Source organism: Mesocricetus auratus, unplaced genomic scaffold (assembly GCF_017639785.1).
Source record: "Mesocricetus auratus isolate SY011 unplaced genomic scaffold, BCM_Maur_2.0 Super-Scaffold_100013, whole genome shotgun sequence".
Classification (NCBI taxonomy): Eukaryota; Metazoa; Chordata; class Mammalia; order Rodentia; family Cricetidae; genus Mesocricetus; species Mesocricetus auratus.
In genome coordinates this window covers 9,301,486-9,317,780 of record NW_024429196.1, presented here as the reverse complement: position 1 = coordinate 9,317,780, position 16,295 = coordinate 9,301,486, and the positions used below count along the sequence as shown (strand labels likewise).

At 40.8% G+C, this 16,295-nt stretch overlaps 1 protein-coding gene across 8 annotated transcripts in view; it reads right to left on the bottom strand.

The window, feature by feature from the left end:
- The window catches only part of Znf438 (zinc finger protein 438), a 141,392-nt gene that overhangs the window by 68,475 nt on the left and 56,622 nt on the right, over positions 1-16,295 (bottom strand). Inside the window, exon 1 of one of the 8 annotated variants that reach the window (XM_040755339.1) lies at positions 12,606-12,717. The exons of the other annotated variants lie outside the window; for them this stretch is intronic. The gene's annotated coding sequence lies outside the window, so the exon portion shown is untranslated. Of the gene's footprint in view, positions 1-12,605; positions 12,718-16,295 lie in introns of those variants that run through there. 8 annotated transcript variants of the gene reach the window in all.

Below are 16,295 nucleotides of genomic sequence, written 5' to 3'. Positions count from 1 at the left end.
TACATGACAGATGATCACCATAGCATTGGGCCAAGGACATAAGGCATTTGGGTTCTTACCGGGACAGGGCTCAGAGCAAAATTAATCTGGCCAATGTTATAAAAATGTACTTGCCAAGTTTTCTTAAATTTGTACTTTCCCAAATGCATTTGCTATCAGTAAACTGCACAATTCTATAACATGTATGACTAGCATAGTAAGAAAATGATATTTCTTAGCAGAAAGCAAGCTGTCATTTTTCCTGGGGTGGCTTAAAACAAGGTGTACTTCAACAGAAATCATCTGGCTTAAAATTGTACTTCAGCATTTTCATTTTCAAAAGTCACATCTCAGAGCTGTGAGCTACATGCTTCCTCTCGCCTCCTCTGCCTTGGAGCGTATCAAACTGTCTTGGTACTATCTCCTACAAGCCCTTTCATGTCTGTGTTTCCTCTTCTCTGCTGCTGACCTCCTGGCACACGCTACATCATCCCCTGCCTAGAAAACCAGACACTCTTAGCAGGATTTGCGGGGTTTCATGGTCTGCTCTTGACTCGTTTCACCCCCACTTCTTGCCTCAGCTTTGCACCCCAGTTATAGCAGCCTTCCCTGGATTTCCAGAGTATGACAGCATCCTCTCAATGGAGTCTTTATATATGTTGCACTTGCTCACTGTAATGGCAAAAAAGCCCAAGACAATCAACATAATGAAGGATTTACTTTATTCATGGTCTCTAAGGTTTCACATGATGTTTGGCCCAGTCACTGTGGGGCCTGTGGTGGGGGAGTACATTTTGTGGCAAGAGGCTGCTCCCCTCATAGTGGTGAGGAAGCAAAAAGAGAGAAAGAAGAAGGGTGGGGGATCTTTGGGGATCCCTTCAAGTGCATGTCCTCATAGTGACCTACCTTATTTCAACTAGGATCCACCTCTAAAAGGTTCTCCTGTCTCTCAATAGGGCTACAGACTGGCCAGCAAACCTCAACACATGAGCCTTTAGGAAAACTTAACATTCAAAGCATAAAAAGGCCTCAAGGCAAAACCATCTCCTCAGAGCCATCTAAACCCAGATTAGTTCAGATACCCTTTTAATACATGCAGCAAACCCTGCATCTTTCTCTCATATTACAGTGATTTTATTTTCTCCATGGAAACGCTGAAAGCCAGAAGGTCCTGGATAGATATTCTACCTACACTAAGAGACCACGGATGCCAGCCCAGACTACTATACCCGGCAAAGCTCTCAATCACTATAGACGGAGAAAACAAGATATTCCATGACAAAACTAGATTCAAGCAATATGTGTCCACTAACCCAGCCCTACAGAAAATTTTGGAAGGAAAACTCCAACCCAAGGAAGCTAACTACAACCAGAAAAACATAAGCATTAGAGAATCTCTCTCTACCAACAACCAAAAGAACAAAGGGGTGAAATTCCACACATAATTCCACCAACAACAACCATCGCAAATCGAAGAAGGATGAGCAATCATTGGTCATTAATATCCCTCAATATTAATGGCCTTAACTCACCCATAAAAAGACACAGACTAGCAGATTGGATACGAAGACAGAACCCTTCCTTCTGCTGCATACAGGAAACACACCTCACCCTTAAAGACAGACATTACCTGAGAATTAAAGGTTGGGAAAAAATTTTTCAATCGAATGGACCCAAGAAACAAGCCGGGGTAGCAATCCTAATATCTAACAAACTAGACTTTAAAATAAAATCAATCAAAAGAGATGAAGGAGGTCATTACATACTCATCACAGGTGAAACCCACCAAGAGGAAGTGTCTATTCTGAACATCTATGCCCCAAATACAAAGGCACCCACATTCGTTAAAAAACATTATTAGAACTTAAATCTCATCTAAAGCCCCACACAGTTATAGTGGGAGATTTCAACACACCACTCTCACCACTAGACAGGAATACCAAACAGAAACTCAACAAAGAAGCAAAAGGGCTAATAGAAGTAATGACCCAACTGGGATTAACAGATATCTATAGAACATTTCATCCACATAAAAAAGAATATACCTTCTTCTCACCACCACATGGAACCTTCTCAAAAATCGACCACATACTTGGCAACATATCAAACCTCAGCAGCTACAAAAAAATTGGAATAACTCCATGCATCTTATCAGATCACCATGCTTTAAAATTAGAATTCAACAACAACACAAATTGCAGAAAACCTACAAACTCATGGAAATTGAATAATGCTCAACTGCACCATCCCTGGGTCAAAGAGGAAATAAAAAAAGAAATTAAAGACTTCCTCGAATTCAATGAGAATGAAGACACAACATACCCAAACCTATGGGACACTTTGAAAGCAGTTCTACGGGGAAGTTCATAGCGCTAAATGCTCACATGAAGAAACAGGAGAACAGTTATACCAGAGAATTAACATCACAACTGAAAGCTCTAGAACACAAAGAAGCACACTCCCCCAGGAGGAGTAGACGCCAGGAAATAATCAAATTGAGGGCTGAAATCAATAAAGTAGAAACCAGGAAAACAATACAAAGAATCAACGCAACGAAGAGTTGGTTCTTTGAGAAAATCAACAAGATAGACAAACCTTTGTCCAAACTTACCAAACAGCAGAGAGTGAACACGCAAATTAACAAAATTAGAAATGAAAAGGGGGACATAACAACAGACTCTGAGGAAATCCAGAGAATCATTAGGTCATACTTTGAAAACCTGTACTCCACAAAATTCGAAAATTTAAAGGAAATGGATGACTTCCTGGACAGCTATCAGTTGCCAAAACTAAATCAAGAACAGATAAGCAATTTAAATAGACCTATAACCCCTATGGAAATAGAAGCTGTCATCAAAAGTCTCCCAACCAAAAAAAGCCCAGGTCCAGATGGCCTCAGTGCAGAATTCTACCAGAAATTCAAAGAACAGCTTATACCAATTCTTCTCAAAGTGTTCCACACAATAGAAGCAGAAGGGTCTTTGCCAAACTCTTTCTATGAGGCTTCAATAACCTTGATCCCCAAGCCACACAAAGATACAACTAAGAAAGAGAACTTCAGACCAATATCCCTCATGAACATTGATGCAAAAATACTCAATAAAATACTGGCAAATCGGATCCAAGAACACATCAAAACAATCATTCACCACGATCAAGTAGGTTTCATCCCAGGAATGCAGGGATGGTTCAACATACGAAAATCCATCAACGTAATCCACCATATAAACAAGCTGAAAAACAAAAATCACATGATCATCTCACTAGATGCTGAAAAAGCCTTTGACAAAATCCAACACCCCTTCATGATAAAGGTCTTGGAGAGATCTGGGATAACAGGGACATACTTAAACATAATAAAAGCTATATACAGTAAACCAACAGCCAACATCAAACTAAATGGACAGAAACTCAATGCAATTCCTCTAAAATCAGGAACAAAACAAGGCTGTCCACTCTCTCCATACCTTTTCACCATGGTACTTGAAGTCCTAGCTATTGCCATACGACAACAAAGGGGGATCAAGGGGATACAAATTGGGAAGGAAGAAGTCAAACTTTCACTGTTTGCAGACGATATGATAGTTTACATCAATGACCCAAAGAACTCTACCAGGGAACTCTTACAGTTGATTAACACCTTCAGCAAAGTGGCAGGCTACAAGATCAACTCAAGAAAATCAGTAGCCCTACTATATACAGATGATAAAAGGGCTGAAAGAGAAATCAGAGAAACATCACCCTTTACAATTGCCACAAACAACATAAAATACCTTGGGGTAACGCTAACCAAACAAGTGAAAGACCTGTATCGTAAGAACTTTGAATCTTTAAAGAAAGAAATTAAAGAAGCCCTCAGAAAATGGAAAGATCTCCCATGCTCTTGGATAGGTAGGATCAATGTAGTAAAAATGGCAATCCTGCCAAAAGCAATCTACAGATTCAATGCAATCCCCATTAAAATCCCAGCACAGTTCTTCACAGACCTTGAAAGAACAATAATCAATTTTGTATGGAAAAACAAAAGACCCAGGATAGCCAAAACAACCCTGTTCAACAAGGCAACGTCCGGAGGCATCACCATCCCTGACCTCAAGCTCTATTATAGAGCTATAGTCCTGAAAACAGCTTGGTATTGGCACAAAAATAGACAGGTAGACCAATGGAATCGAATTGAAAACCCGGGTATTAACCCACACACGTACGAACATCTGATCTTTGACAAAGAAGCTAAAAATATACAATGGAATAAAGAAAGCATCTTCAACAAATGGTGCTGGCATAATTGGAGACTGGCATGTAGAAGAATGCAGATCGATCCATGTCTATCACCATGCACAAAACTTAAGTCCAAATGGATCAAAGACCTCAACATAAATCCAGCCACACTGAACCTCTTAGAAGAGAAAGTGGGTGGTACCCTTGACCGAATTGGTACAGGAGACAGCTTCCTGAACATAACACCAGTAGCACAGGCAGTAAGATCAACAATTAATAAATGGGACCTACTGAAACTGAGAAGCTTCTGTAAGGCAAAGGACACAGTCAGCAAGACAAAAAGGCAGCCCACAGAATGGGAAAAATATTCACTAATCCCACATCTGACAGAGGGTTGATCTCCAAAATTTACAAAGAACTCAAGAAGCAAGTCTCCAAAACACCAAAGGACCCTATTAAAAAGTGGGCTGCAGAACTAAATAGAGAGTTTTCAATAGAGGAGTCTAAAATGGCTGAGAGGCACTTGAGAAAGTGCTCAACATCCTTAGCCATCCGGGAAATGCAAATCAAAACAACTCTCAGATACCATCTCACCCCTGTCAGAATGACTAAAATCAAAAACACTAATGACAATTTATGCTGGAGAGGATGTGGTGAAAGGGGGACACTCCTCCATTGCTGGTGGGAGTGCCAACTGGTTCAGCCACTTTGGAAATCAGTGTGGAGATTCCTCAGAAAAATGGGAATAAACCTACCACAAGACCCAGCAACTCCACTCTTAGGCATATATCCAAAAGATGCCCATTCATACAACAAAGAGGTCTGTTCCACTATGTTCATAGCAGCTTTATTTGTAATTGCCAGAACGTGGAAGCAACCTAGATGTCCCTCACCTGAAGAGTGGATAGAGAAAATGTGGTACATCTACACAATGGAGTACTATTCAGCAGAAAAAAATAATGGAATCATGAGATTCGCAGGCAAATGGATGACACTAGAAGAAACCATCCTGAGTGAGGTAACCCAGTCACAAAAAGAGAAACATGGCATGTACTCTCTCATATATGGATTTTAGACATAGATCTGGGGAGTGCCAGCCTACAATCCTATGGCCAGAGAGTCTGGGAAACAGAAACTTTATTTAGTGGCTGATCGAAGAAGTGGCAGACTCCCTTGGTTAAGTACTGAGCTGAACTCAAGAAAGCCAGTAACAGAGAGGGAGGACTGATGATCAAAGGGTTTAAGACTGGGCTGGTTTAACCCCCAGAAACAGCTGACCAGACAAAGGTTAACTTTTGAATCCCAGGCATTAGCCTGGGAAGCCAGCATGGGACTGATCAAGACCCCCTGAATCTGGGTGTCAGTGAAGAGGCCTAGGGAATCTATTGAGCCTTGGGCAGCAGATCAGTACCCATCCCAAGTATACACACGGACTTTGGACTCCAATAGAACAATGTGAGGTGCACTCTCACCCAGAACTCTTGGGAAAGGGTCTAGGCCCTGCCCTATATGAAATGACACACTATGGACACCCCCATGGAGGGCCTCACCCTCCCTGGAGAAATGAGAGGATAACGGGGGGGGGGGGGAGGGGAGGGCACGGGAGGAAGGGAGGGAAAGGGAGAGGGACCTGGAACTGACTTGTGAAGCAACCTTGATTCTTATCTAAATTTAAACTGGAAAATAAAATTAAAAAAAAAAAAGAAAAAAAAAAAAAAAGAAATATACCTGACCTCTGATCTCAACACGTATACCCCCCTACCCGAGACACACACACACACACACACACACACACACACACACACACACACACACACACACACACACACACACTGTGACCACTCCTATGATCAGAACCAGGAAGGACCCACGTGGGTAAGTGAGAAGAGTTGAAAGAAAGAGGCAATGACACTGGGCACAGTGGTCTGTATTCTCTAATTCCCTGTTTTCACAGCCTTCATAAAACACCATCTAGGGCTCAGAGTAAATGCTTATTGACACGTGATGATTACTTAGATTATAATAGTCAATATTTCCTTAGTAGAAGTCTGAGTGAAATGATAAAAGTGACAATGTGCTGTTTCAGTTCCACTGCTTTAATGTCATGAGACAGACACGGTAGAGGGTCACATGGTCTGAAAAACAGATCTTGGAGGAGATTGAGCCATAGCTCCCTGTTTAGTAAAGGAGAGGCTGATGCTTGGATTAAGAAAGGGATTGGCTGGTAGTTGCCCAGCTTCTTGGGAGTGAGATGAAGAACCTGTGTACCAGTATCCCCAGAACCAGGTGAACAGGCTGAGGACACAAAGCAGGCTTGGAGAGTCCTCCCAGCTGGAGCCAGGCAAATGAGAAGGAGCCTGTTAGTGAGATCTGGAAGGATAGACAGGATCTGACAGACTTGGACAGAGGATGGTCCAAAGCAGACGGACAGAATAGAACAGAGGGAGGGAATTTCAGAAAAAAAAAAAAAAAAAGAAATGCTGAAGTCCTGTAGCCCTCTAGTGAACAGCGAAGGATAAGCTAGCCCCTCAATCCGCAGCTGGGAAAGACCTAGTGGAAAGATGTGCAACACTGTAAAATCTCTCCAGACAGAGTAAGAAAGAAACTTGTTCTCACAGGGGCTGCATGGTGGGAAAAGGGAGCAGAAAGGGGCTTTATCTTAAGGACTAAAACCTCACTTCCATTTGAGAACTGGAGGCTTTAACATAATCTTTCTTTTTATGTTGGCAAGGAAAAAATCTCCAGAAATACATCATCCTTTCACCTACAGTGTTATTCTTAAAACTAAATGACAAAAATTAATCTCCTTTTTAGCATTTTATATAACAATTATGCTGTTTTCTAAGTCAATTCTCTTTATTCTAAGCCAACTTCAAAGTAATAGGGTTAAAACTTAAGTTACACTAAGCATGTTTTCTTTCAAAATTCAGAAGTAAAATCTGATATATTCTAGAATAGAAAATATCTAAGAGAGTCACTGTAAAAACTGATTTTAGGATATCTGAGTATAATGTAATTTAATAGAAATTTTCATAACAAAAAATATGAGCTGGCAGTCAGAAGAGTACTTGCCACACAATCACAAGAACCTTAGTTCAATTACAGAGACACATATTTCAAGAACATCAAGTATTTCTCTGACTCTTGACAGGAACATAAAGGCATAGTTAATTTAACCTTTTACTGTCTACACAGTTTGTGTTTCCTGTTTCCTGTTCTGGATGCTACTGCCAAATGTCCTGGTACTTAAGAGTTGGGATACCACTGACCTAGCAATGCATCAGCCTGTTCTCTACAATTGGTCATAGAAAATCACTGAGTTTCCAGGCTTCTAGAGTCATTTCAGCACCCTCATGGCCACCTGACTGAAGCAATGTAGAGGGGGTCTCCAGTCACTTCCCTGTATAGTTCTCTGGGAAGGCTATATATTTTGGTTATTGCTTTGTGCTTTCTGCTGCATTTTATATCTTGTACTTATCTTCAGATATATTTCGTACATTTTTGTTTTGCTTTCCTAAGCAAAGAAATCCATTTGTGTACATAGACTTGCATGCTAAACTATAGTCAACATGAAGTTCCTTGAAAGGTTTTACTGCTATCCAGTGTGCTTACTAAATCATTGTGACTATATTCGACCCATTTATATTCAGCCCATTTCACATGCAAATAAACGAGCAACATCTGGCCTTTGAGTTTCTTCCAGAGAGTTATTGGTGGGTCTCTGACATCATGAAGTTTGGGAAGTGACTCATTACTGGGACAGGCAACAGAATATTGTAGAATTCCTTCCATTGTCATGAGGCAATTTCAAGGCCAGCCTGGCTTACAAACCAATTTCCAAGGCAATTAGGACAGGGGAGAGGGGAAGGAGGGGGGGGAGAATGGGAGGGAAGTAGGAAGGGAAGGAGGGAGGGAGGGTGGGGGAAGAAAAGGAAGAGGGAAAAGAAAATAGAAAAAAGAAATTCCATTTGAGATGACAAGATGGATTAGTGGGTAAAGATACTTGATGCCAAGCCTAATAACCAGAATTCAGCCCTTGGGACCCACCTTGTAGAAGGAGAAAATCAATGCTCGAAAGTTTTCTCTGATCTCCACATTTGTACTGTAGAGCACACATGTTTGTTCTTGCATGTGTTTGTTCATGCTTGTGCTCGCATGTGCTCACATGCACCTACTTTAATCAATCAACCAATGTTATAAAAAAATTAGAAAAAAAACCAAGATTGATGGTTCCTAAAGAATGATGGGTGAGGCTGACTTCTAACCTCCACTGGCATAGGCACGCAGAGACCTACACCACATATATGTATACAAACATAATTAGCCAGGTGTACTGGGTCACCAGCCTGTAATTCCAGCACTGGGGAAGATCTACTGCAGGCTCCAGGCCAGTCTTAGATGCCCATCAACACTGTCTTAAGACAGCAACACACATACACACACGCACACTCAGAATATTTCATTTATGACAGGTACTTTCCATTATCTTAAATAAAAATTCTAATTGGCTAAGGGAAAGTAATTCTCTTGGCAGGTTATAAAGAAGAGGCCCATTGCGAAATTATAATTTATTAAAAAAATTCCTGACCAAATAAAATGTGTCGGAAGTATTTAACACTTTCCCTACCATTTATCTAACGAATAGGCACACATACAGAAGCATGTTAAGCAAGGTAAAAATCTGGTCCTGTAAAAGTTGTTTGAAGAGTCCTACTGGTGGAAAAAAATTCCCTAAAACAAGTATGTGGTGATATCTTGTTTGTACAAATAAAGTGTGTCTGAAGATCAGAGGGTGGCGCTTGCCACTAGCTAACCATAGAAGCCAGGCAATGGTGGTAACACACCTTTAATCCCAGCACTAGGGAGCTAGAGACAGGAAGTGAGATGGCTGGGCAGAGGAAGGAATATAGATGGGAGGAGACAGGAGCTCAGTCTCTTTTTGGCTGGGAAGTTGAGCAGGTAGGTGGCTGTGGTTTTGCTCCTTCATCTCTCTGATCTCTCAGCATCTCCCCCTGTATCTGACTCTGGGCTTTTATTATTGAGACGTATTAGGACTCGTGTTACACAAATACAAATCCAGATTCACATAAAATGTCAGAAAATTAAAAGAAATATGTATGTATATGTGCATGTGTATGTATCTAAGTGTGTGTGTGTGTGTGTGTGTGTGTGTGTGTGTGTGTGTGTGTGTGTACATGCATATGGGTGCACTGGAGTGACAGGCTGCTGTGAGCTACTCAACGTAGATGTTTGGAACTGAACATGAGACCTTTGCAAGAGCAGCAAATGCTCTCATACACTGAGCCATCTATCCAGGACCAAGGAAACTCTTTTACCAAAACTAAGGTAAAATAAATAAAGCATTGCAAGTATCTGCTTTAGGATATGATAGCAGGGCTAATGAGATGGCTCGGTGGGTAAAGGCGTTTGCAGCCCAAGCCTGATGACATGGGTTTCATTTCATCCCCAGAACTCAAGGTAGAAGGAGAAAACCACTGTTGAAAGTTGTCTTCTGACCACATGTGTGACATAGTTTTTAGACTTTTCTACTGCTGTGTTAATACAGTGCCAGTGGCCATGTCAAAGGAGCAGCAGATGACAATTGAAGTTCAGGAAACTGTCCATTAGGAAGCAAAGCTCTGGTGGGCGAACCTAAGATGGGCAAGGCCCTGAGGGCTTTGGCCTTAGGATGTCTCTTGCTACTGCTGTGCCTTTACGTTTGCCATGGTCATTTTTCCTTGGTATCTGGCATGATATGAATGGGTGGGGGGGACTCCCACACATTTAATACAGTGTGATTATCTCATGGAAATATTTCCTTCTACTGGCATTTTTACTTGTGGATTATTATGAAGATGATTTCCTCTTAAGCTGTGCTGTTTAACTGAGGCAATGGTTTTATACAGTAATAGTGATAGTTTAAATAGGATTTTGATGACTGAGGAGGGTCTTTAATAAATAGAAAGGGATTATGATAGCAGTTAGCTTAATGGGAAAATTACTAAGGTAAAAGCAAGATATGGTGTTGACCCCACCCCTGATAAAGCAGGAGCTACAGAGGATTGAACATAAGAATGAGGAAGTGTCATGTAGTCAGGACTTAAGAGTTTCTTTTGAGGACAGACAGAGACACTAGCTGGTTGAGCTCTTATTCTAAGAGCACCTTTCCCTTTATTCAAGTTGGGATCAGGCCTTGCATTAATTTCCTTATCTCCTCTGGCACAAACCTTAGCTTCAAGTATTGATCCTTTTCTCTCCAAGCTGTACATTTTATATTTTGTTTTGTCCCACTTGCTCTTTTTCATTGTAGACATGCTTAACAGTGATTATTAATAACCATGCACCCAAAAACAATATTACACCATCTTGAAATTTCCTCCAAAGAAATTAGTTCATTACTTTTGAATTTAGCTTCAGGCAAGTTCTTAGGAAGAGGACAAAATGCAGCCACATTCTTTTCCAGCCTCTCACAAGAATGATCTCTAGCCCAGTTGTTAAAATTGTTCCCCTGTGAAACCTCTTGAACTGGGCCTCTAAAATCCAAGCTGTTTCCAGCACTACCTTCCAAGTTATACATTACAGTGATCAATCACTTTTCAAGTCCAAAGTTTGAAAGCCTTCTATATTCTTAAACAAACAAAAACAATAACAACAAAACCCCAAAATACATGGGTAAGTCTATCATAGCAATACTACACTCTTGGTATCAACTTCTCTCTTAGTTATGTTTCTATTGTTTTGATAAGACACGATGACCATGGTAATATATTGAAGAAAGGATTTGTTTGTGGCTTATAACTCCTAAGAGTTAAGAGTCCATTACCATCACGGAGGAAAACATAGCAGCAGGCTCACATGCTAGAGCTAAGTGTTTCCATCTTAAAACAAGTAGAAGAGAGAGAGACAGAGAGACAGAGACAGAGAGAGACAGAGACTAACTCAAAATGGTATGAAATCTTAAAGCTAGTCTCCAGTAACACACCTCTTCCAACAAGACTACACTTCAGGATCCTTCCAACAGTTCCACCAATTTAGGATCAATTACCCAAACACACAAGCCTATAGAGGCTATTCTCCTTTAAACCACCATACATAGCACTGGTATGCTCATACTCACATATTCAGTTTTAAAAAAATATATTCCCCGTTTTCTACAGTACAACATTTTACTTCTTTCTCATTTGCAATGTCCTCCAATGGTAATATCTACACACTCTAAGGATTCAATGTTGTGCCTTAACATTGAGCTCATCCTCTGGAAAATGGGTACCATCATAAGATATAGGTCTGACTTGAATCTTTCCCTATATCCAAAACACCTCTGTTCCCTAAACTTGCAGATGCTTACCTACTCAGAAAAGGAGGTCTATGATGCAGTGTGAAGGTCACTGCTCTGCCTCTTCTGAAAACAACAGAGCCAGGCTTCCAAATGACTAGCCTAAACTTTCTCCTCCTCACTCCTCAAACCTGTACTACACACTCCTCTATGTGCACCATTTCTCCCCTTTTCCCCATAGAAATACTAATTGCTCAAAGGGAGTTTGCTGCCTTCCCAGTATTATTCACAGTCTACAGAAGGCCCTCTCCTGCCTGATCTGTCCTGACACTACATGGGGCTGTCTCTCCTCCTTACAGAGACTAGACCCTGAGCTCAGGCTAGATTTCTACATGCTCCTGCTTCTTCTACAATACAGAAACAGCATTCCTCTTGCCTTAAGCAGACCCCTTCCTTGCACTGGCTTTAAATAAACCCAAGTCTCTACTGTAGCAACAGCAGTAATATCATGTGGCCTTACAACTTCCTGCAGCTGTAGCCCACAGGCCTGTTTAAATATTCCCTATTGCAAATAAACTTCTGTGAATCATTGCTTAAGTGCTCTTATTAATTTTAGTGTCTTGTCTCCTGTTCATTCTCTAGACATCTGCCCTCATTCTCCAAGATGGTTTCTGCCAACACCATTCATAGGGTCTGCTTTGTCTTCATCATACCTGACCTTTTAGGACTAAATGACTATGGCTCTCAACCTTTGCAGTACTGCTTGCTTCTCACTGCATATGAATGAGAATGCTGAGGATCCTCTAAGTAAACATCAGACCTCACTGTGTACCTTCTCTCTGGGGAATCTCACCCAGTTATGGTTTTATTTACCTCACTGACCGCTTAAACGCCAGAAGCTTGGTATTCTTACTCTGTAGCTCAGATGCCTCTTTTCTGAGCTCCCAGCCCTAAGCTTGTTGGCTCCTGTCTGTCTGCATGACCAGCATGACCCTTAGGGACAAGATCCTTGCACTCAAAACCTATCTCCCCTATTTACTGTCTGACGTCAGAGAACTTTCTTAACACTGTGGTCTCTCTCATTCCCTAAACAGCACAGCAACACTGGCCCCATCCAGTTCCTGCTACTTACCTTGTTCTCCTTGTCACTGCATAGTCCCTCACCCCTTCCTCTGTTCAAACTGCTCATTTCCTAGTCAACTCTAAAACAGTTGCAGAGTCTTGCTTAACTCACCCTCTCTAGGGAAGCAGAGAAAGGGAAAGGGCATAGAAAGAAGAAGGGCAGAAGTATTTTAGTGAGACAAAATTAAAGAAAACAATCATTTAGACAAAAAAGCCAACACAGACACACAGGTAGGAGACTGACGTGGAGAACCCTGGTCTTATGAACGGCTAGCTGAGTGATCACAGGCTGCACACAAGGAAGCCAGAAGGAAGAGCTGCCAGGTGCTCCCATCCCTGCAGGTTTTTAATCTGGATGAATATGGGAGTAGAAAAGTTGCTCCTCTTTCCCACTGGAAACTGTCTCAGTATACCAACACTGACTCATCTGCTCTTAGTATGTTCAGACAAACCTAATCTAAATGACTAGCACGTCAAAATTCAATTAACAAGTCAGATTCAACAATGTAATGTTTTTGGTACTTTTAAAGTGACACTACATTATTTTCTCACACATATAAACAAAAAAATCAAAATATATTGTGACAGACTACTACTGGATAATGAAAGGAATGAACTCTTGATACATGTAATGATTTGAATATCAAAGGAACTATGCTAAATGAAAATGTACTAAAAGGTTACTCACTTAATAGTCTACTTATGCAATACTGAAATGTAAACACTATGAAAATAGATTAGATACCAGCAATTGGCAGGGCTTATGGATGGAGGGAGACAGGTGAGAGGCTAAATGAACAGGGCTATGAAAAGGCAATGAAGAACCTCTGTGATGGAAACCTTCATTTTTAACATAGTTACAAATACCTGAAATAAGAATCACACACACACACACACACACACACACACACACACACACACACACACACACACGAGTTCAAGAAAAATTAGAGACTTCTGAAAACGATACAGGTTGCATTAATATTAATACTCTAGAGCATTGTTTCTCAGTCTTCCTAACACTGTGACCCTTTAACACAATTCCTCATGTTGTGGTGACCCCTCCCCCATAAAATTTTCATTGTTACTTTATAATTTTGCTGTTACAAATTATAATGTAAATATCTGATATGCAGGATATCTGACACATAATGCCTGTGAAAAGGTTGTTTGCTATCCCCCACAAAGGGGTTGTGCCCTGCTTCCATTCCCCCCCCCCAGAGAACCACTGCTCTAGAAAGTACCACTGAGAAGGGCATATAATATCATGTATATTACTTATTAAAAGTTCATGTGCATTTATAACTGCCTCAAAACTAAGTATATGAGTGAACAGTGGTGGGGACAGAGAACTCGTTTAGCATGTGTAAGACCCTGTGTTCCATAGCTGGTACTTTAAAAAAATGATAATCAAAACAGATAACTCCTTTAAGCTTTGAAGTTTAAAGCATTTCACCACTATTCCAGTGGTTTAAATGTCAACTTGACATAGTTTAGGATAACTTGGGAAGAGAGTCTCTATGAGGGACTATCGAGATCAGGTTGACCTATAGCTATGCCTGTGGAGATTATCTTGATCATGTTAGTTCAGGTGGAGCGAGTGGGAAGATCCACTAAGATCATGGATGGTACCATTTCATGGGCCAGGTCCTGGGCTGAATGAAGAAGAAAGTGAGCTCATCACTTGTAGGTATGCACCCATTCACACACTCTCTCTCTCTCTCTCTCTCTCTCTCTCTCTCTCTCTCTCTCTCTCTCTCTCTCTCTCCCTCCCTCCCCCCCCCTCTCTGACTGTAGATGTGACGAGCTGCATCATGGTGCCTTCACTTCCTTACAATATGGGCTGTAACCTGGAATTGTGAGTTCGAATGACCTCTCTCCTTTAAGCTGTTTTTTTAATCACAGCAACAGAAACAAAAGGAATAGAAGCACATTCTTCAAAGTATTATACTCCTCATCCCTGCTACAGACTTGAATCTTTTCACAGGTAGTCTCAGTTCCTCCACATCCCACTTGTATTGGGGTCACCTCATGAAGAAAGGACACACAACATAGACAGATGACTTGAGGTCGTACTGAACACAATAGAGAAGCATTAGCATTTTAGAGAGAAGGTCTTAAAATGAGCTTGAAGGTCTGAGGTCATTATGACTCAGACAACTACTTATGACCTAAGAAAAACAGCCTTCCTTGGCACTTTGAAGTGTTAAAAAAAATCATGTGGAATTAAATTACAAAGTTTGCACACTTGTTTATGCAGCTGGTCTTTTTTAAAAATTGTGGTACTTTAAGTCTACAATTCTAATGGGCTCACTGGTGACATTCCAATCCTTTGAAAAATAAATGAAATATCGTAAATCATTTGACAGTTCTTAAGCTTAGATTTTTATCATCACTCTGACTCTAAAAATAAAAAGCAATATGTAAGGATAGGATCTTGTTATGTGCCCTATAAAGCTCAAGACAGAAAATAAATCATACTATTACATGTCATTTAAAACCCTAAATTTAATACTTGGGATTAAATTGGCATGATGCCTGTGGTCACTCCCATGAGAATCCATACAAGTGGAACAGCTTTTCTTCAAATATTGCATAAGTCTGGTACTTCCTGTGATAAATGGAGCAATAAGGCTTGGTGACTGCACTTGTGTATACTCAAATACTTCATGTCCACACCCATAAGTGTATCCTGCTAGATAGCTAGAAGGTCCAACTTATTCCTCAGCACCCAGAGGAATGCTGGATTACTTATAAAAAGTAAAATATTACGGTTAGTCTTTTGAATTAAAAAAAATGTTTTGCAGCTGGACATGGTGGCTCTTGCCTTTAATCTCAGCACTTGGGAGGTAGAGGCAAGTGGAGCTCTGTGAGTTCCAAGCCAGCCTGGTCTACAAAACAAGTTCCAGAACAGCCAGGGCTGTTACACAGAGAAAACCTGTCTCGAAATACACACACACACACACACACACACACACACACACACACACACACACAGAGTTTTGTATGTATATTTGTTTGCATTATATATGTGTTCTCAAGATTGTAGGACCTTTTTAAAATTTTTCTATTAGTTTCTTGACTATGGTCATGTTATTTTATAAAGCAGAGTTTTTAAAATTAATGTTCTATAACATAAAGGATAATTCATTTATTGTAGTATTTTAAATTTTTAATTAATTAATTTACTTTACATTTCAATGGCAGTTTCCCCTCCCTCTTTTCCTCCCCCTCACTCTCCCCAGTCTTCTCCTCCTCTGTTTCTGTTCAGAAAAGGGCAGGCTTCCCATGGGTAACAACAAAAAGCATGGCACATGAAGCTGTGGTAAGACTAAGAACCTTCCCTTGTATTAAGGCTGGGAAAGGCAATCCAGTATGAGGAATAGGTTCCCAAGTGCCAGCCAAAGCATTAGGGACAGCCCCTGCTCCCACTGCTAGGAGTCCCACAAGCAGACCAAGCCACACAACTGTCACATACAGTAGAGGGCCTAAGTTGGTCCCATACAGGTTCCCTGGTTGTTGATTCAGACTCTGTGAGTTCCTATGAGTCAGGTTAGTTGTTTCTGTGGGTTTTCTTGTGATGTCCTTGACTCCTCTGGCTCCTACAATCCTTCCTCCCTATCTTCAGCAGGATTCCATGAGCTTGGCCTAATATTTGGCTGCGGGTCTCTTCATCTGTTTCCATCATTTACTGGATCAA